Source organism: Corapipo altera, unplaced genomic scaffold, assembly GCF_003945725.1.
Source record: "Corapipo altera isolate COAL_440 unplaced genomic scaffold, ASM394572v1 61295, whole genome shotgun sequence".
Taxonomy (NCBI): Eukaryota; Metazoa; Chordata; class Aves; order Passeriformes; family Pipridae; genus Corapipo; species Corapipo altera.
The window spans coordinates 78,385-100,139 of NW_020885103.1; the positions used below are offsets into that span (position 1 = coordinate 78,385).

The following is a 21,755-nucleotide window of genomic DNA, read 5'->3' on the forward strand; positions in this document are numbered from 1 at the left end:
CAGGGAATATTAACATATTGTGAGGCAGTGAAGGAGCTGCTTGACTTCCTTTTTTCCCTCCCTCCCTTTTCTATTTGCAGGAGAAGGTATTACTCAGGACAAAGGAATGAGGAAAGTGCAAGACATGATCTCCTGATATAAATGACAGGGCCCATCCTGTAGAAACACTTATGCTCTTCCATTGAGGAGGTTGTTTGGGTCTTGGGAGAATAAGACAAGTCAATAATTGAAGCTGAGACTGGGCAAAAAATGAGCTGCAAAAACCCCAGCCCTTTTCTCTATGAATGGGAAGAAGCCAAAACTTTTCAGAAGTTACTGAAAACTGTTGTGAAGCGAGGGGCCATTCAGAACGTGGGTGATGGAGCAGGGAGTCCATGAGATCTTTTTTTAATGCAGGTGTGTGTACAGGATCTTGGCTTCCACGGGACTTCCCAAGGTGTGCAGGTACCCATCGCTGCTGAAGGCCAGCTCTCAAGCTGTGCACAAGTCACCATGTTCTTGCTGCTGTTTCACTTCCCAGAGCCCAGCAGATTGTGCACTGGCCAAGGACTCTGCAGTTGTCTGGGTTTGGGGTTTGGGGTTTTTTTCTCTTTCTGGCCCTGCAGTCTGTCTGCAAGGGAATTCCAGGAGCACCTGTGTATCTCGATGCTCACGTGCTCTGTCCCACACGTGTCTGCAGACATGACTCTCTGTGTCACAGGCTGAACCCAGCGAAGGAAAGGCCTCCTGTGCCCCATAACAACGTGGACACTTTCCTGCCCTGCGATGGTTCAGCCCTTCTGCCAAGATGCTGGGCCTTGCTTACAGAGAGACAGCAGGTAAGTACTGGGGGACTGGCTGGCGTCACCCCTCCCCAGGAGCCACACAGAGCTGTTCCTAGCTCGGGCCAAAGTCAGAAACAGGTCCCTTGGTTCCTTTATCCCAGCTTCACTGAGATATTTCAGGCATGCATGATATAATGACAGCGTGCTGCAGCCCAAAGGTGTGGTGGAAAATCTGGTTAAGCATGCTGGCTGAGCTGCTCCATGGATTCTCAGCTGGGGCATGGTGCAAGGCACAGCTCAGCACTGTTAACACAGGAAAGACAAGAGCAGCTTCTCCCTCACTTGAGCCTAAAGAAACCACATTTTTCCATTTTGATTTTTCCATCAGCTCTTGCATCCCTACGTAAGTGCTTGCCTGTGTGTTTGTACTTCTGCCTGTTGGGTGCTATCTCATGTTTTTGTTACAATCATCTCTTGAAGCCCCATTTGTACAAACCCACTTGTTTCCGTTGGCTGCAGCTTTTGGAGGCAAGTCATTCTCTCTCAGCTGCACAGCCTCTCTACACTCAGACTGCTGCTTACCCCAACAGGAAACACTTCAGTGTAAGTCAGGTCAATATTAAGCCAGGTTTTCCCACAGCAGTACACTGCTTTATGAGCACTGTTTGCCTCCTTGTTATCCTCTCTGACCTAAGGCACCTGACCACAGCAGTCATAAGGTCCCTAAAGTCCTGTGTTCCTGTGCTGTACCTTGCAGGGGGATTGGCAGTGCACACTGGGGGATGCTGTCCTCAGGGGTGATGGAGTTCAATGAGGATCTGCTCTGTTATTCAATTAAAGAAAGTCCAACAGGGAGATCCAGTGGCATAGTTTGCTCTGTTAGGTAAAAGCTCAGAAGGGGAAAAAAAATCTGTTTTCTTTTCCAAAACTAATCAGTTCTTGTTTTCCTTGGAAAAATGGAAGTTTGTGAATCTGCAGAAACTGCATTTGCAATGGCAACTGCAAAAACATCAGGATTTTGAATATGTAAGCATGAAGAATTTTTGAACAAAGGGGAATAGGGAAATGGAGAGAAGCTGAACTTTTCAGCCCTCTTGCCTTGTAGTCTGACCCGGTGACACTGATGTTTCCTTTTGTAAGGCCTGCAAGTCCAGCGTGGCTTGGTGTTTGGCTGGGGCCAGGGAGTGTGGCGAGCTGTGCCAAGGCTGTGCTGGCAGACACACCCCTGCCCCCTGCTCTCCACTGGCTGGCAGCTGGGGGCTCATCCCCCGAGCATCCCTGCAGACAGGGCTGTCCTGGCCCTGCAGCTGTGTGGGGAGATCAGAGCGACTTAGATAAAGATCACAGATAGAGCTAACTTCATTAACTTAGGCTTCTTCCAAAGGCTCCTGGGTCTCGGTGACTCTGTGTCTTTGGGTTGCACCATCCTCTGGGAGTGAGAAATCCAAGCATCCTCTCTCCTGGGACCTGGGAGGGGAGTGCTTCTTGTTCATGCTTGTGGTTTTCCATGCACAGAAACCTTCAGCACGAGGGGAAATGCAACTGCCAGGCCTACTGACTGGCATAGGTTTTATTACTGAGGGCTTAAGCTTCCTTGTTGCCTCGGTTTCTGTGTCTGTAAAATGAGATTAATCATCTTTGTCCTGTAAGCTCTTTCCTGGAAGAGGAAAAGGATGAGAGTGGAGGGAGGTGTAAGTGCTAAGAAACACACCTGATGTGTGGCAAGGAGACTGTTACTCAGAAGCTGTACTGAGGAACAGGAACAGATTACCTGTGATTCCAAGGGCTGGTTTTGTATCTGTATCATTAGAACTGCCTTTTTGTTCTCTTGCAGGGAAGATTGTCTCCCCCTGTGTAAACACACCTAAGTGCTTGCACAGGGGCAAATCCTCCACGTCAACATTCCTCATCTTGTACTCTTCCTTTTGATAAACCTGAATATTTCTTTACCTTCGTCCTCTCGAGCACTCGTGGCTCTTCCCACCAGGGTGCTGTGAGCTGTTCATGAAAGCAAGCCCTTTATTCTGGGAAGTCTTTACCTAAACCATCAAAATGAAGCTTTGCATTGGTGACAGGAAAAGGGAAATAAAACAGCTAAGCCAACAAAGGACTTGGAGGAGGACAAATGGCCCCACTTGCTGTAACTGCGAATGCACACCGGCTGAGCTGTGTTAGGGCAGCAATACCAGGTACTGGGAATCAAATTTTGCTTGCATTCTCTTTGGCAGGTGGAGCACACACACCCCAAAGCCTCAGAAAACTCGAATTTAAACAAAGAGCTTTGGCTCAGCATGGGACAGGGACTTAGAGCAGGAAAGGCCAAGGCCAGCTGCACTGTGCCCAGCCCCAAGATTAGCCTGTACTTGGACGTGGGCAGAAGTTTCTGCTAACATGAGCAGCAGGGAGGTGATCAGTCATACCAGCCTTTGGCTAGAGTCAAGTAGAACAAAACCCCAGGGTCTTCATGTGGAATGTATGCAGAAGGGGACATAATCCTTAGCTCAAGAGCTTGGAGCTAGGAATGCACTTTTAAGTCAGCCTTTTGAAATTCAGCAACTACAGCTGTAGAATCTCCGAAACCATGGCATAAGTGTTGGCAATTTGCTTGTGTAACAATGACAGGAGTGGCCAGGCCGATGGACATCTGCCTTTATGTGTTTCCTCCTTGAAGTCACAGTTCTTCGTTCTTGGCAACCATTTCCACAGCAGTGCATAGATGAGAGTTCATAGATACACATTAAAAGGGAAGTGTGAACACACAGGCTTTTTAAAAACAAATCCAGTGAAAGAAGCCCTCTGAGCAACCACCGGGAGAACAGAAACGCAAAAGGTGGTTTCCCATTCAGGAAATGGAATCATAGCTTAGAAGTGAACCTTTTCAGATATATTCAGGCTTTTGTGGGTCTGCCAAGCCAGGTCATTAAAGTTACTCCCTAACCACATACTTGTATTGTATGCTGATGACCTAGATGTTTCCTGCACAGGAGTTGGGCAAATTCTTCAGAAAAAATCTCATTTTGGGTGGCTTTCTTTTAGTTGAAGTTGTATTGAGGGACCAATTTCTGGATGATTCCCTTTCACTTAGCTATTCATACAATGCCTGGGTATGAGAGGAGGGAAGACCCAGATGCTGCTGGTGACCGCAGTTTCACTGTGTTATTTACAGATGGCCAGACTCAGGAACTCTTCTGGTATTTGATTCTAAAACTTGTCTCACCGTTTCCTCTTGGTCTGTAATCTTTGTTAGGCTTAGCAGTCATCATAGAATCCTGGAATGGTTTGGGTTGGAAGGGACCTTAAAGCCCACACAGTTTCAACCCCTACCATGGGCGGGGACAGTGTCTCGTGTCCTGTCACTACATACCTTTTCCAAAGTCCCTCTCCAGCTCTCTTGTAGCCCCTTTAGGTACTGGAACTTCTCCCTGGAGCCTTAGATCCTGTATCACTAAGAGGAATAGTTATTAAAATCAATCAGGGAATTATTATAGCCCCAACAACATGAATTATGCTTGTGCATGGAACACCAGTGTCATATTTGCATGCAAATGAATTTAGGTTGTTTATATTGTGTTGCTATTTACTGTGAGCAATGGTAATTGCTGGGCTGGGCAGAAGCTGTGCAGGTCATTTTGAGCTTGGATTCTGGAGGAGGAGAGCCTGCACAAGTGTATTATCTGTCACATCATTTATCAGTCTCCTTTTAATGACTTTTGAAGGCACTGACAAATTTAATCTACATTTGACACAGGGGCAGAGGTTTCTGTGGTGAGGAGATTAAGGGACAAAGGACAGATGTGCCCAGTGAACATTAATTCCACTGCTCAAAGAACAGCTTGTTTGGAATTAACCTCAGGAAATGCTCCTTTACTGGCCCCAAACCTTCCTGCAATTGCAGGGTGATTGTTACAAGGTTTCACTGAAATCCTGGGAATCGTTCTGTTTCAGCTTGCTGGACAGGGACGTTTGTGTGTATCTTCCAAAACAGGTCTGCGCTTACATGTTTGTTAAGTTTTGAAAAGCCAAATCAAATAAAAATTCCTGAGCTCCTTCAGAGAGGAGGCACTTTGTTACCAGTGCTGTGTTCAGAAGATGGGGCAGATCCAGAACAACAACTAGTCTGATCTTTAGTGCAGCCACACATCAACTCCATTTAGTCTTTAGAAACCACTGATCCTAAGTGCTGTTAGCAGTTAGATAGAACTTGTATAGGCCCTGTCCCTCAAGATTAAATCCAATATTTCTTTTTCAGCTTGGAGGATGGAGGTAGTCGAAATGAGATGCCTTTGAACGTGAGCAGAATAACCAGAATACAGCACTTCATATACAGTACAAGACTGATTTTATGGGGTAAGGCTCCCTGATAGTTTGCAGCTCCTCCAAGGGGGTTCAGGTCACATTGCAGAGCGGTTTCTCACCTCAGGTCCATGAAGTCATTCATAACCATTCTCAAGACAGCAGGTGATCAGGTCTCTGGGCTTTCTCCCTGTCTGCAACACTATAGGTTCCCAAATAAATATGCAACACAGTGACAGTCATGAAGTGGAAACTTAAGAGCAGTAATGCGAAGTACTTGCTTTTAAATCCAGCATCACACGTTTGGAGTGATGGCATGAAATTTTTATGTGAAGCCCAGTTACTCCTTGTCATTGCACAAACATCAGGTGTGCGGGAATAAAGCAGGGATTTAACTTCACATGGCAGGAGCAATCCACTCTGGAGGGAGCACTGCTCACAAAGTGACAGAAGGAGAACAACAGAGTCGGTTATGCTCAGGTGCTGCTTGTGCACAGCCGCTCTCAAGGCCAGAGTAAAATAAAACTCTATCTGTGATCCCAGTGGGGATGAGGACAGATCTAGGTGGTCATGGCTTGCAAGCTTGTAACCTCTCCTTTCTCAGGGAAGTCCGTGTAGCCTCTTTTCCTCCCACTAGATGTGGGAAGTGTCAGTCTGCTGGAGAATCCCTCTGTGTCTGTGGATGAGTCAGATAAATGAGATACAGTTTTGACCGAATAACTGTAGTGAAAAAAATAACACCTCTAACAAAATCCACTTTTTTCAGGAAAACTTTTGTGCACACACCTGACATAGGGCCTGATGGGTCTGTTGGACTCATTAAGGTTCCACTGAATTGTTCAAGTTGATTTTGTTCTTTCACATTCAAAACGTAAAGTCACTTGACACTTTTTTCTGGATTGCTAAATGTCTTTGTCTGAATTTCCAGTATAACCAGAAGTGTTCCTAGATGGAAGTAGCAGGAGACAAGAAAAGATTAAAGGCCAAATTATATAAGGGGAGGAAAGCAAAACAGGGGAAAACAATAATTTTAAAAAAAGTTTCTTTTCTTTCCATAAAAATATTTCAATTAAGTGCTTTTCCCCAGCCCTAAGATGATGTGAGGGACTAAGAGGGAAGATGCATTTTATAGGTAAATATTATGTAAAATAGCTATTATTTATTATCTTACTACTGCTATTTTTATGGGCTTCTCAAAGATGATATTTGAATGGGCAAACATAACTAAATGAAACGCTCCCAGAACTGAGCCTTTGCCTTGTACTCCTCATCAGCCTAATTCGAAGCAGTGTGAAGTCTGTTATTTGACATTACCTCGAAGGCAAATTTTTGTGCCAAATTTGAAATAAAAGGCTGTGATTTATATTTCCTACTTTTCATCAGAAACAGGGAATGTGCAAATCAAACAGAACTTCCTGTTTCCAACCTTTCAGCAAGTGCATGTTTTGGGTTCCTCTCCCATTGCAAAAGGGAAAAAAAACCGATGCACTTGAAAAAGGATGGATCCTTGCCTTCATATTATGTCTGCAAGAATAAGAATTAAACATGTCTGGACATGACAGGATCTTAGTAAGGGCTTTGATTCACAAGTGGGAACACTTTGTATTGGGACAGCTGTTGTTATTCCTGCCCGAGCTCCCTGCTCCAGCCCTCAGAGGGTCCCGCCTCCGCTGCAGGGGTGTCTCGGTCGGTCACGAAGCAGCTGAACTGCCACAGTTTATAACCAAACAAGTAAAGTAGCACCGTGCTGGTTTCACTTACCTCACAGTGTGACCAGATGCACAGCAACTGCATTAGTGTCAGATCTCCAGCTCATTAATGTCCCCCTCAGACTTCAAGTAGAAACAGCTGTTCCAATTATACCAGGTGAGTACCTCCCTTCTGCTGGGTGGCCCACCTGTGAGAAGCACATGAGGAACTGTGCAGAAATGGGTGTAACTCAGAAGATCAGGTTGTAACAAAGTTGGTGTTCTCAGCTCTCTGCTCCTTCTCCACTGTTGAAGGAACACTGTTGTGCTAGGCCTTTATTTTAGAGTTGGGTTACCACTTGCAGTTCTCTCAGGAAAAGGCAAAGTGCTTGGACACTCAAGATTTAAGCCGAGCTGCCTGGTTTTTGGAGTGCACAGAGACAAAAATGTGAAACATAGTGGAGAGGAGAAGTCTTGCAAGAGAAAAGCAGCACCAAATGTGACCAGGCCTTGTGGTTGTCACAGCTACAGTAGTGGTGGGGATCAGGTTAATGAGAGTGTCTGTCAGCAGCTGGGGATCAGCAGGGGCTCTTGGTGCTTGGCTTTCAGGGAGAGCCACAGGTGATGTGGTGTCTCTTGGTTTCATGTACCGTTGTAGCCATCCTTTGACACAACCCTGGCCTGCAGAGTTTCTGAGGAGCAGTGGCCAAGCTCCTGCCTGGCACTGGCCTTCATGACACGTGAAGTGTCACCTCGCGTGGGTCCCACTGCAGTGCATCGCATGGCACTCCTGCCCTCCGCAGAGCCCTGGAGCAGGCACGGCAGAGGCTGCCAGGCCCCGGAGCTGTCGCTGCTCCCTGCCCTTTCCAAGCTGCAGTGCCATGTGTGAGCTGCCCAGCCAGCTCCCGTCAGGCTGTGCATTTCGATGCAGCCATCAGCAGTAGCATGGCTAATAGGCTGCTGTTTAAATGGCTGTAATTAGGCTTCAAAGTAACCATTATGATGAAAGGGGGAAATCTCACATTCCTCTCCACTCTATCATTTCAGGGTGTCTGGCAGCACCCCAGAAAGAAAAAAGTGCATCACTTGATACCACCAGAGCTACCTGTTTGCAAGGAACATCTCACCTTTGCTTTATAAAGACCTTTTTTTTTCCAGGAGAAAAAAAATTCATGCACTTATGAATTAAGTACTCTATTCTCTCCATTCCTGTGGGTTCTTATCTACCCCGTATGTTACCACTTTGCAAATATTTGAATGGAAACGACAAGAGATAAGGACAGGTGATAATGTGCCCTTGCTGCAGCAGGCAAGCCCCTACCAAGCTGCACAGGAACTGCAGGGATATTTTTTCAGTTTATTGTATCCTAGAAGGAATATGGTATTTTCTGAGAGCCTGCCTCTTCTGTTTACTCATTTATCCACTGCAAATTGCATCGAGTATGTGAAATGCTGGCGTTTATTTATTTATTGCACTAGTCCTCTTTGTCCCCCATTCCATGTTTCATTCCAACTGGGTTGTGCTGCAGGAGGAATGACAAAGGTGATGCTGCTGATACTAAGTGCCAGCACGAGCTCAGAAGTGGCTTGTTTTGGAAAAGGACCTCTTCCTTGCTCAGTGTCTCCATGCTGGGAGGAGAGCAGACTGGGGAGTCTCAAGAGCAGCCCTCCCCACTGTGTTCTTTGTTCCAACTCCGTTTTGGAGGATATTAGCAGTTTCCATCCTCCTCCTAATTCCACTCCCATAAAACATCCTTCTTACTCATGAAGCAGAATACCTAGATCCACCTTCTTGCCTCCTGGCTAATTACTGTCATTATCTGGCTAGACAAACTTGTCATGAGATTAGAATCTCCTCACAAAACAGGGTCATCTCAGGAAGTTCTTGCTATCCGGTTTTGTGTAAATCAGTCACCTCTGCAGCTAAACTGCAGCTCAGATTGTTGAGAATTCACACGCTCCCAGGAGGGGAGCAGAGGAGCGTTTCCACACAGGAGCTGCTTCAAAAGGAACTGGGTGTTCCCACTGACATCAGTGGGGCAAAGCCTACGCCCACTCTCTTGCACCTGCTCAAGGAGTTGTCCTTTAAAGATACTGAAAAGAACTAACCACTTGCAGCAATTTCATTGCCTGGCTGGATCATTACTGTAATAAAGTCGTTATATTCTACTTACTGTATCCTTCACCCTGTGCTTTGGCAGGTTACCTCATCAGAGCTGTGCAGCAAGCTTTGACCTGCATGGAATAAAGGCAGAAGCCACAAACCAGGCTGGTCATTTTTCTGTGTCTTTTAAGGCTTTGGGTAATCCCAGCCGGAGATCCCAAACTGAAGTAAATTCACACAACCCCCCCCACCCCATGTAAAACAGAAACTCAGTGCTGTAGGCACTGGGTGGTTTGCCCTCAAATCTGTGGGGGGCTTTCACACAGGCCCTCTTGGGGCTGGTTGTTTCCATGTGTGGAGAATGTAGGTCTCTTTGTGCTTAGGCAACTGAGAGTCAAACACCTCTTACCCAATTGCCTTCCTAAGTGGGCGAGCAGCAGGACTCCTTCCTCCCATAAACCTCTGGTGACACTTCGCACGCTGGCCCACACAGGGCCTGCCATGCCGGAGAGCACTATGTCACCAGTGCACTAAATAACTGTACTGTGTTTTAACAGGCCTGTGGCATCAAGGAAATCTGTGTTACCCCACCGATGCTCCAAAACGGAAACGTGCAGTTATAGGTGACTGTAACCCTGGCTGCAGCTAAACAAAACACCCTTCCTCAGCTAGTGTAGCAACCTGAACTGCAGATGGTTCCGGCTGTCCTATAGGTTTGTGATGCTCCAGTGACTCTCCTTCTCATTCTTTAGTGAGCAAGACACAGCTGTAGTGGAAGAAGGTCGCTCTGAGCCAGCATTTGGTCTAAGTTCTCTCATTTTCCATGTGAGTGTATCTCGAGACCTTGCTGCAATCCGCTCTTTAAATAGTACCTGACAACCTAAGCTTATTAGATTGTCCTTGAGCTTTTCTGTGCCCTCCATCCCTGTGGTACCTCTGTCTTTTGCAAGAGATGTTGGTCCACGTTGTATGGACTAAACTGAGGCTGGTAAACACTAAGCTTAAAACTCTCCATTCCTTCCTTTCGGCGACTGAGTTTCCTGCATTTCCGCAGGCCTAGTGCAAGGCTGTGCAGATGAGCATTCAGAAAAGGGGTGCGTGCACACATTCTTAGTGAGCAACCCTTAGTGAACATGAACAATTCCGGTTCATGCCTTCGCCCAGCAGGGCAGGAGAGCTGCCAGGTCCTCAGGGCAGCAAGTGGCTGCCCTAATCCTTCCTCTTCTTACAGTTTCCTGCTTCACTTACACACTCTTGTCCAAATTCAGCAGATGTTGAAGTTGGGATGCTACAGACAATAGTGTTCTCTGATTCATCCTTAGAGCAGGCCCTGTCCTGTGTAGGAAAGGAGGCAAAAATACAATATTACCTGTGTGTATAACAAGGCTGTTTCATAATGCATTCACACAAGAGAGCCAAACGAGGGTTGTACAGACAAGCTACTTCCAAAGGTACCCAAGTAAATGAAGCTTCCTACTTGCACAGATCTGTGACCCAGCCAGGTCTGGGGTGAATCTGGCTTGTGTTTGGCGGTCTGAACAGCTCAGGGGTGAGCATGGTGGGTGAGGGTGGTGTGTTGGATTGCTGAGCCTTTCCTCAAGTAGCCACACCTTTGTGTAGCAGTCCTATTACTTGTCCCAGGGGGCGTCAGGTCAACTTGGTCAGTCCTAGAAGAGGCTTCTTCCAAACCACTGGCTCTTAAATCCAGCCTGTGCCTGGATTATAGAAGTTGTAGCAGAGGATCTTCCTCCGGGTTCATCTCAGTTGATATCACTTTTTTCATACTACTGTGACTGGTCTCCATTGCACTAGCAAGTGTGCTGGTACAGCTGAGAGGGAACATCATATTGTAGAGAACAGGTGGTGTCTGCAAGGATTGCCAGTCAGCCCTCCAGAAAATGTCCTTAGTGAGGTGCAGGCTGAGGCTTGAACTGCCTCTTGTTTCTGCTGAGAACATGCTAAGCCAGCAGGAGCCACTTCTACATCTCTTACCCTCCCACTGAAGTGCTTCTCCTTTGGTTTCATCGGTTCTTTGTGAGATCTGAGAAATGCTCAGGGTCACTCCCCAGGGTAACTTTTAAGAACAAGCTGTGCCGTGTACCCTCAAACCAGGGCCACATGCATCTGAAGTCTTACCCTCAGCTCAGCTTGATATTAGTGGAGAGGAACAGTTAGATCAGAAGATACTGCTCTGAGAATGCCACGTTTGTGAAAGGAGCAGGTTGTTCCTTTCTTTAGTGAGCAGGGACCGTGCTGGCTGTGACAGCAGTCCTGCTCCTGGCAGCTCTGTTGGACTGCGGAGGCAGAGGGGTAAAATAGACCACTAACAACTAATGGGGAAGGGCAGCTCCAGCAGAAGAGTCTGAGGGAGAAAGACACAGTTTACAGTTCGTTGTTTGGGTCACCTGCCTGAGATAAAGCACTTCTTCAAGTCCTGTTCTGCTGGTTCTGGGTCTCAAGTGATTCATTTCTCCCAGAGCCACCTCTCAGTGGGATGGAGCTGCTGACCTCCCAGGTCATGTTTCCCTTCCTCCGTATCACCTCCAGCTCTTCTGCTGGTGCTGTGATACCATCAGGGGAGTGAGGGTTTCAGTGCTGGCTTCTGACACATGTTGCAACTCTCAGCACCTGTAGGCTGTCGAGGCAGCAAGAGCAGGTATTTCGTCCTGACAGGGAGGGAGAGACCCTTGAACACTGCACCGAGAAGGGCGATTGCTGTGGTGTAGGGAATCATTAAACACAGATTTGTGATCTTTACCTAGGCATGAGGGAAGACAGAACCTTGAACTTAGGCTCCCATCCTCCTGCAGACTTCTGCTAGCAGCATCTCCTATTCCCTCTGATGTAGCTTAGGATGGGAAAGGAGTTTGGGTAAGTACCTGGTGCTGCAAGATGCTTCAAAGTGACCTTCTCTGTCAGAAACTTCCAATCTGTCCAGTGGTCTCTATATTCTCTGTATTGTACCTTCTGATCCACACAGCTCTGTAACCATTTGGGAAGTCTGGCAAAGCATAAATAAAATATATTGACACACATAGCAACCAAAACCACCTGTCAGCTCGATGTGTAGGTTTTGCATTTAAGATGTAGAATAAATTAGACATCAAGCTGCTAGTGTTGGATGCACAGTACCCAGATTATCCATGAAGCTTCCTAGGTATCCACCCTAATCTTGACTATGACTTAGAAGTGAAGAGAACAAGAGATCAGTTTGTGTTCTGGCATTATTTCATGTGTGCTTGTTTGTGGAGAAGTCTTTACTGGCCTTCCAATGGAAACAAAGCAGTTGTGTCTGCAGACCTGAGCACTCACATTTCCTGGAGAAATACATGCTTTTTAGGGGTTTGTTTGATTTGTTCATCAAATGCAAGGTAAAAGCACTCTCTAATTCCCTCCCGTCTTTCTGGCTGAGCAGGCTCATGCTCAGTTGAGAGGCATGAGGACCTGACAGGAAGGTTGCACCCCCTGGCTGGCTTTCCTTCCCCACTGACTCTTGCCGGGGGATCATTGTCTTCTCTGAGGACCTGTTGGATTTGTGCTGGGAAGCAGCGCCCCAGCACAGCCGGACCGGTACTGCATCCCCTGCTTTTCCTCCTTCCCTTTTGCACTGAGGCGTCTGCCTCCCAGGAAAAAAACCTCTCTACATGTTCTCTCTCCACACAGTGGGACCTTCTTGCCCCAGCAGTAAAGTGACTGAACCGTGCTGAGGGCTGCAGCACCCACAGTCACCCTCATGGCCACAGCATGTGCTGAATGTAGATTTGTCTGTCAGCAGCTGAGGGACACAGCATCAAGTCCCTTCCTCTCACTGCTGAGGCTTCTCCACTACATCGAGCTGTTGGGGCAGGACAGGCCGTGCACCTTCACAAATCACCTGTGTCTGATTGGTGGCAGAAAGCTCTTTCCCCACCCTATTTCTCTTTCTGCTGTGGAAAAGAACAGCATTCATTTCCAACACCGCCTCAGACAAAACACTTGAGGGTCTTACAAGGTTTTCTTGTTTTCTAGCGTGTTACTTCCTTCTCCTGTCTGAAGGATTTACAGTTTTTCCCTGGGGCAAGCAATCTCGCTGTACTCTTTCCTTCCTCTATTATCACTTCCTAAAGCCAGTCCCCTCTCTGCAAACCCATGGAACAGTGATGGGGAACAGAGGATGGAGAAGAGTTAATGTCACTGGTGTAAAACCCAAGTGTATTTCAGTGTTTGTTTAGTACTTCACAAACTATAAACGACCGTGTGGGGGTGCTGGAAATAGAGATAAATAAATTAGTGACTTCACAGACAATCATTGCTGATTTTGTTGGGTCTATGAGAATCCTCTTCCCCACAGGAATCCATGTTGCCACACAGCAGTTAACAGCTCTCTCTTGGGCTGGACACAAGTGTTTTGTGTGTCATGGATCATTTCTGGTCATGACCACGTCGGTGCAGGCACAGTGGTCAAATGTTTATGAGTTTATGGATCCAGCACCAAACACATTCCGGTGACATGGTCACATGCCTTCCTAGTGATCAGCAGTACTTGACATCCAACTCACAGTGACGCATTTAATTGAAAAATAAAAAAGGATCCAATGAACAAAAACTTGCAACACTCAGGAAACATTTCTGGGGCTGAGCCCATCCTTTTGGGACAACAAATTTGCTCTGTTGGCTGACAGTGCATGGTTCTGCCAAGCTTTCTGGTACCTTGAAATCTGCTTTCTGAAGATCTCATCATATCCTAAAACCTTATTGTTGGCCCTTAATTATTGTGAAATGTAATTGCACCCTATGACTGAAAGGCAAAGAAAAGCGCAGGAGTAACACAGAAAACTGTGTCACAGCAAATGATAGATGGGTTGAAGAAAGGAAAGTAGGAAGGCAGGAAAAGATTGAGGGGAAAAAAAGAAAAACAATAGCATTCCATTCGCACCATTAAGTCCACTAGTCTTTGATGATCCTTCTTTGAATTCTTTCAGGTAATTTTTGAACCAGTTTATGTTTCTGACTTTCACTTCAAGCTGTGACAGTGAGTTCCACAGGTAAAGGATGAACCAAGAAAGAATGATGGTCCCATTCAGACAGTGGCCTCAGAACACATCACTGGGTGAACAGGCTCTTCTGTCTCACACCTGCGCTCTAAAATTTGCCATTATTTTTGCCTACTTCGTGTGTTACAGGACAAAGTGAAGATTCATTTCCTGATCACATTCTCTGCCTCACTCCAAGTATCCAGCATGTTCCCATCCAGTTGTCTTCTTTTCAAGTAAGAGGGGCCCCATCTGTTCATCTCTCCTGCTGCTGCAGCCATTTTAAATCCCTCAGCAGCAGTGTCACCTTAGACTTCCCTATTTCTGAAGGAAAAGGACATCCTAGCAGTGGGTTGAGTAAGACTGCAAGCGGTCAAGATAGTACCACGTTATTCAAGTACACCATGGCACAACCCTCTTTTCTTCATACCTTCTAATATCCCTCTGGCTTTTTTGGCCTCTGCAGGACGCTCTGTAGGAGGAGGAAGACTCGTACTGCATCCAGGCTAGAGAGTTTGAGGAGGGTCTTCACTGCCACAATCTGATGAAATGTAAAGGAAAAATAGGCAAAGCTTTTGTCAGTTTGGAGAACAGCAATGTGTAGGGCTGGAGAGTGTTCTGTTCTAGGAAGACATCTGTGTGAGGGCCATGAAGGGAAGGAGTAAAAAACTAAATGAAGCCTCTCTGGTTTGGGTTAAGGTAGGGCTGAACACAAGAGCTTGAAAGCTTATGTGTACCTGAGGCTCCTCCAGAGGCCTTAAGTAAGGCTGCCATCCCAAATTGTCCTGTCTAGACTACTGCTGCCAGAGCATGGCTGGGGCCAAAGAGCAAGGAGTCGGGAGTTAGATTTGCATTTCTTTGCTTGTAAATTAACTGTATTTGATAGGGAATTTTTAGGACAACAAGCACGGCTGTTATACAGCACAGTGTAACTAAACTGTCACACTCAGAAATTACAAGTAGAGCCCTCAAAAAGCTCCTATAATTGGTGTAAATTTGATATGACACAGTATTTTAGCCTACGTATTTTGAACTGCATTTGTTTGCTGATCAGCCTTCAGAATTCAGGGGTCAACCATCTCAATATCTTTCTGTAACCCTGTGGGCTACGGAGGTGGTTCTTCTTCCTTTCTTTCTTTAAAATGGAAGGTGAGAATCTCATATAATTGCAGCTTTTCAGCTGTAAAAGGCAAAGATTGCTCTGAGATGAGAGCGCTGTCGCCATAGCCAGTGACACTACAGACTGTTTTCTGGGAATTGCTGGATTAAGGCCCTCCCCAGCCTTCTAGGAAACCCAAATTGTTGATTCCTCTTTCCAGTTTTGTTTCATGAGACTTCTCTCTTGTGGCTGAAGCCTGTGTTTTCCACCCCTGATACTGGTGACAATGTCAGCCTGAGCACTGGGGAGCAGCAATAGGCTCCAAGCAGGTAAGCTGACACCTCAGTCTTGTTTATTAGCTCTGCCTGCCTGCCCTGGCACAACGGTGGATTTTTTTCCTATGGGCTGGCATCCCTTTCAGCTGCAACACTTGTCCTACTTTAAACAAGTATCATTGCTGTTATTATGATGTGACCCTTCAGCCAAACACCCATGGCAACCAGCCGTCTGTGTAGGGCTGTTTCTCTGGAACAAATGAAGCTGTGGCTCCATCTCCATCCCAGGACTTCACCCTCCGGGAAGGACAGCTCAAGCTTCCCATGTCATTCAGACAGCTTTCCTCCTGCTCCTTACCCCACCCCAGCCCCACAGGATGAGGAGCTTGTTTCCCATTCCTCTCTCAGCAGCTGGATTTATTAGGAGCCTGAGGTGGGCGGAACTGTGTTGTCACACATGTTCAGTGCACTCCACAAAGGGCAGAGTGAGAAACTGAGAACAAACCCAAGAGCTGCAGCTGGTTTCTGTGCAGACACACAGACCTGCAGTCTTGCAGAGCACACCTCTTTTCCCTGTCGTCTCAGTCAAACCCAAGCTTCCTCACCCAGCTCAAGCTTTCCTTTGGTACAGTCAGAGTGACCTCTCACCTGGGGCTTGCCTGCCCAATTTGTAAGCCCTTTAATAATGGTGATCCATTATCCTACTTTGCACATCAAAACGCACTCAGGCTCCTCCCAAACAAGAGAACTTGGCAGATGAGCCGTGGGTAAAATGCACAATAGTTTATACAAATTATGCTGTTCGAGGGTGTCATTTCTCTTTCTCCTCAGCAGAAGGAAAAGATTTCTTCCCCTCCAAATCTTACAGAAGCAGTGTTTATAAGTAATCACTGCAGTATTAGGTTTATCCAGACACAAGACCACTCTGCTGTGGATGTGCCATGTAATAAGGATGCAGATGAAAAGCCCTCAGTGTGTCCCAGTGTCTCTCCAAGATCAGGCTTTCCCTTGCTGCAGCATTGCCCGTGGCTCTGTGTAGGCCTTTGTAACTCCTGGGTTTTGTCCATCTCTAAAGGGAGCTTGTGCTTTCTTTGATCATGGAACATCTTGCACAAGAGATCTCTAATTTGAGCTGAGGATGAGCTGAGTGTCTGGCAAATTCTTCGTGGAGAAAATGAAATAATCACAATGCGTTCTGGCTTCTCTTAGAGTCTTCGGCTTCTGGTGTCACTGTGCAGTGGGTGTTGTGTCTGTACACATCACAGTCCCCCCTGAGTCACGAGTGGTGTTTATTGGAGCTCTTTCCCCTCCCAGCAGTGCAGGAGGGGAGTCCCTGCTGATGCAGACAGTGCACGCACTGGACGTGCCGGCCTGTGGGGAGTGGGAAGGGCTGTCACTGCAAACACGTGGGCCTTTCTTCACGGCCCCTCTTCACGGCATCGGGCCACTTCTGTTGACACAGCCCGTCATACCTGCCATAGCAAACCTGTTGGCATCTTTTAGATCTATGTAAATTCTGGTGTTGATGAATTCAGCAGCTTCCTCCTGAAAACCTTTATTGAGTGACTTTCACACTGCCCCCACAGAGCCCTGTTCCTTGAAGTCAATGGGAGATCTGGGTGTGGTGAAAAGTCAAGATCAGACCTGTAAATCAGATGATAAAGAAAAGTGAATCAGTAAGAAATGCTTTTGGGGAATGACATATTCCTTTCCCATCAATTAAAAGCAGAGGGAATGTCCCAGGAATAGCTTCTCTCTGACATGTGAGGGACTACATTTCAGCAGCATAATGATCTAATAGGGCTTTCAGGTAGGTTGAGGACATAAAAGCACACTTGTGCTAAATACATTGTTCAGGCCATCTAATAAGATCCCTTTCTGAAGAAGGATATGTAAATTTGTGTGGTTACTCCAGGGATGCATTCAGGCCTCTTGTGCACTATTAGCATATCCCGTGGCAGAGCCCAGTCCCTGGCAAATTGACATGCTGTGTGCTATGCCCCAAAAATGTTTGATGTGGCTATTCAGGCTTCAGGTGCTCAGCCCCAGGGAACATATTCTGCTGTGTCCAAATCTCTTGGGTACACCAAGAGCCTCCCTTATTCACTGTCTCCTCCTGAAATATCCATGGCAGCTCACTGTGAAATTATGTGCCACTTCTGTCCTTTTAGTTGCCGAGTTTATTTAATTACTGTTATTCCAACTTTCTTCGTGACTTTCTTCTCCTTTCATTGTTTCATAAGCCAGTGGTACCTGGCCTGCTGTGGGTCACAAGTCATCAAAAGGTTTCCTGTGACATCATTACAAATAAAATAAAACTGCACAAACACGTACCCGAGCGTGTGGAGAGCTCAAGCACAGAGGCAGAAAAAGGAACCGAACGTGCCAGCTTTCACTGCCAGCAGCTGCTGTGCTCCTGGTGCCCTGCTCCGGTGAGCTGTGCTGGCACAAGGGGCTTCTCTTGGCCTTTGTCCCCAGAACATGAGGTGGGCTTCCATAAACACACAGATTGGGAAATGCAGTTGCCAGTGTGGGACATCACCGCTCCCGTTGCCTGTCCTCACAGCATTTCCTGTGCTCCTCCCTTGCCCCTGCACTGTGGCTCTGCCTCTGCCACCACCCCATCCTGGGCCTTTCTGTGCTGCTGGGGCAGTGTCTGGGAGCTGAGTGCCTTTTTGTGAGCTGTTTCATCATGTTGCTTGAATCACGAACAACAGCGGGGCCAATAAAAGAGCCTCTGAGTGCTCTGCAGATGGAAGATGTCATACTGGGAAAATCAATCCGCAGATCTGCTCTTTGATGGAATCTAGCTGCAGGCAGATGCTTTCATGTGCAGCAGCATCTTCCCAGACAGATTATTCCCTTGCTCACAATGTGTACAGTCGTGCAAGTCCTGGGATAAGCAGCTTTGCGCTGCAGCACTTTTCTAAACACAACTAAAGTTCCTTTCTCATGGAGGGCACTTCCCTTTAGGGCTGTTTTGGGACCGATGGGAGAGACAACAGACTGGCAGTGACCATGTGACTGGGTAAATGTAGAGCCAGGGATAACAAGTGCTGATGCACCAGGGCATTGCAGGAGAGACCCGCTCAGCGGTGTGAACAGCAGTCACCTCTCCAGCCAGCCCCAGCACAGTGCACACTGAGGTAAAGGGGATGAGAGAGAAAATATCTGGCATGACCAGTGGCTCAGAAGAAAAGGCAGGAATTTGTTCTGTCAGCATTTCCAACTAATTTCCTCAACAGTTTTAAAGAGGAAAAAAAAGGTACAGCCACCTCCATTGTGAGGAGCGAAACGATAAGGATCAGCCAGGAGCTCTGTTCAGACAGCTGGGCAGAAATGCTCTGGAGTTCTCAGCAGGCGACCAGACACATTGGAACATGTTGTGATACTTTGTTCTATTACTCATTATTGCACTTGCACATGGAAACTGTGAAACTCCCACCAGGCTGAGCGTTGGCCATGCCAACCTCCATAGAACCTCCTTAAACAGAGAAAAGGTTCCCTTTGTACATGCAATTCTCGTATCACACACCGAAACCATAATAAACCCAACCTGTGAACTTGTTACATTTTTATGAGCCTACATTTGGGGCAAGAGTTTCTTTTCAGTAAGATTTTGTTTGGTATCCAACAGCTAAAACTAAAAATAGTAAATTGCCACCTAATCTAACCTTGCGTGACTCAGCTACTTTCTCCCAGGTCTATTTGGTTTTTATCTCAGTGTCAATTATTGACTACTAACAGCCTTCCTCAAGAGAACTAGCCAGTTCCAGTCCAGGGGAAGCATGAGAAAATGCAGTGGAGTGGAAGGCTTTGTGAGCTTTGAGTCCTGAGCTGACACTGCCTCCTGGAGCACCTCCCCACCTCTTTTACCTTTGTAACCCCCACCCTTCCACCCATGGTTGTCCTAAACATGTCTTGTGCCAACATGAAAAGGCATTTATTTACATGGAAAAGCAATGCTAGGAAAGTGCCAGTGTGCTCTGTCTTTGGTAGGAAAAGCAAACAGGTTTTGTCTTCAAAAAAAAAAAAAGTTGTTTCTTTCTGTTTAGCTTTTCTTTCTTATTTTGCATCTCATCAAGCATCTTTCTCCCTCCTTTGCAGCCCACGGCCCTGGAAGCTGGTTTCCACCAGGAGGGGCCACTGTGCCTTTCCCATTGTTGCCTGAGCTCTGGCACTGCTCCACATCATGCAGGAGAGGGACAGCTAAAGAAGGATGGGCAGAGTGAAATTCCACCCAAAGCAGTTTCATTCAGCCGTCCCCACATTCTCCTGTAAGTCTTGCTAAAATTTACTATTTGGCAACTCTGGTTTATCTGTCTATCTATCTATCTATCTATCTATCTATCTATCTAAAATAGTCTGTCCATCTTTCCTACACTACACTTAGTGACTTCCTCATAACAGTTTGGTCTCTTAATTGTTCTGCTGTTTGTTCTTCCAAAGTGCAGAAAGGTTATTCCGCTTCAGATCTCAGAGTTAATGGCAGACAAAAGGAAGTGGGTGTGGAGTAGCTTATATGTGCACTGTGAAAACCTGGTGCCCTTTCTATTTATAGCCCCGCTTGAACTTTCATTCATTTGGTTGCTATATTGGTATGGCAAACATTCCATCTCCCAGGGAAAGTACGTTAGCAGTGCAGGGGAGCAGGAGGGAAACACGCCAGCCATGCAGGCAAATACTGAATGGCCCAGAAACCACTGCTGTTCCCTGAAAGCATATAGAACCAAAGTGATACTGAAGGGAAGCTGCCCTGGCACACTCATTCAGCTAACAGGCAGAGCAGTGCTTTGAGGTAAACCCAAACCTTCTTATTGACTTCATATCTTTTATTCCATTTTAAATCAAAGGAATTGTTAATGTATCTGTTCTCAGTGGCATAGGTTTGTCTGATAAAATGAACGCACTTGGTCACTTGCCCCATGCTCTGCCTTCTGAGTAGAGAGCTGGCTAACATGCACTAAGAACTCTTGGGGGACTTTTTAGTGCTGGCCAAGGGGGTTTCCACAGCTGGGCAGTGACTCACATCTGTCTGTTACTGTGAAAGTTACAGAAAGTGTGACAAGTTACAGACAGAAATATTTAGGTGAGGACATTAGACAGCCAGATCCAGAAACTAAAAGATCCTTTTCTTCCAGGAAGAATTAAGGGTCTTGCCCACCATTTGGAGACACCCAGACATGCTTTATTATAACCTCATATCTCAAGTCAGAGGAGGCTCCCATGTGGTTTTTTGGTGTGTCAGTTATTGTGAAGCTGTTAGAAAGGTAAAAAAAAAAAAAAAAAAAAAAAAAAAAGTAGAAAATGGTTTTCCTAATTTATTACCTTTACTGTCTGTTCCTTGGAGAACAGAGAAGTCAGTAGAAAAACATATGCCTTAGGAACTTCCTGGGTAGGAATGAAGGGTTTGATTCATTGCTAATAAGGAAAAGCAGAAGTTGCCAGCCAGTTCACTGATGGAGAGACTCCTTAGTGCTTTTGGGACAGCTACCAGCACCTGTCGGAAGCATCTCCCCTTCCTATGGGAGAGGCACCACTTGCTGTGTTTTTCCCTCACTTAATCCTGCCTACTCATGCTCACAGGTCTTTGTTTACCAAAGCTGCCTTTGCAGGTTTGGATTAACCACTTTGGTCAAAGCTGTAGCCGGGTGAGGAACCCAACTGTAGCACAAGGGGCACTAACAGCTGCTGAAGGCCTCCCTCTGGCTCAGGGGAAACCTTTACCTGAAAAGTGAATCCCTCACCTGCAACCAGGTACCTGTGGTCTTTATTTCAGTCAGGGGTTTGCAGGACACGTGCTGGGCCTCTTATATTAGCACCAGGCTGCTTGGATTTCGACTCCTTCCAGAACTTCCCCAGGTGTCACTGGCATGAGGATTTAGGTGCCCCTCCACCCAGCATCTATCCCCAACTTGTACCCACCCTCAGTTCCCCCACCTCTCACTCTTGCAAAGAGGTCTCTGCACCTCAGTTGGGCCCAGGAGGAATCTACATCAAGCAGCTCCCCTTACCCCTCCTACCTTACCTCAGGGCTTGGGCTACAGCTGCCAAAATCTGCTAGTCAATGAATTAACTGACTGCTATTGATATACATCCTTGCTTCTGTTTAGGGATGCAAAATGAGAATTTTCAGCCCGTTCCTAATAGATACTGAGGACATAGATACAAAATGATATTTGCTTCAAGGTGGTAGTTGTTTTATAAAAAAGAAGGTGAATACACTCAGGGACTTTGACCCAGAGGAGCTGCTTTCTGTTAGGTCCAGGGAAGGTTACCCAGTCATTCCATGGGAGGGAATTCAGTGGAGCCACGAGTCTCATTTTGAAGAAAACGGAGAACCCGTTACTTTGACCTCCCTCTAATTGCACGTGAGATTATCTGAAGAGGTGGAAAGTCTTCCACTAGATTGAATAATAAAAGAGAATTTCCTTAATCCTTCTCTGCAGTTGGTTTGCAGAGACAAACAACTTTGCGAGCAGGTTGTTCAGCAAGCGTGGCGCTTTCCCTCCGTTCTGGG

At 46.6% G+C, this 21,755-nt stretch overlaps 1 protein-coding gene across 2 annotated transcripts in view; it reads left to right on the top strand.

Annotated features, from left to right (window-relative positions):
* The first annotated feature begins 624 nt into the window (after nucleotides 1-624).
* The window catches only part of LOC113960267, a 71,083-nt gene continuing 49,952 nt past the window's right edge, over nucleotides 625-21,755 (top strand). Inside the window, exons 1-3 of one of the 2 annotated variants that reach the window (XR_003532010.1) lie at nucleotides 625-818; nucleotides 5,014-5,111; nucleotides 19,343-19,512. The gene's annotated coding sequence lies outside the window, so the exon portion shown is untranslated. Of the gene's footprint in view, nucleotides 819-5,013; nucleotides 5,112-19,342; nucleotides 19,513-20,424; nucleotides 20,506-21,755 lie in introns of those variants that run through there. The other variant, XR_003532011.1, reaches the window with a different exon arrangement.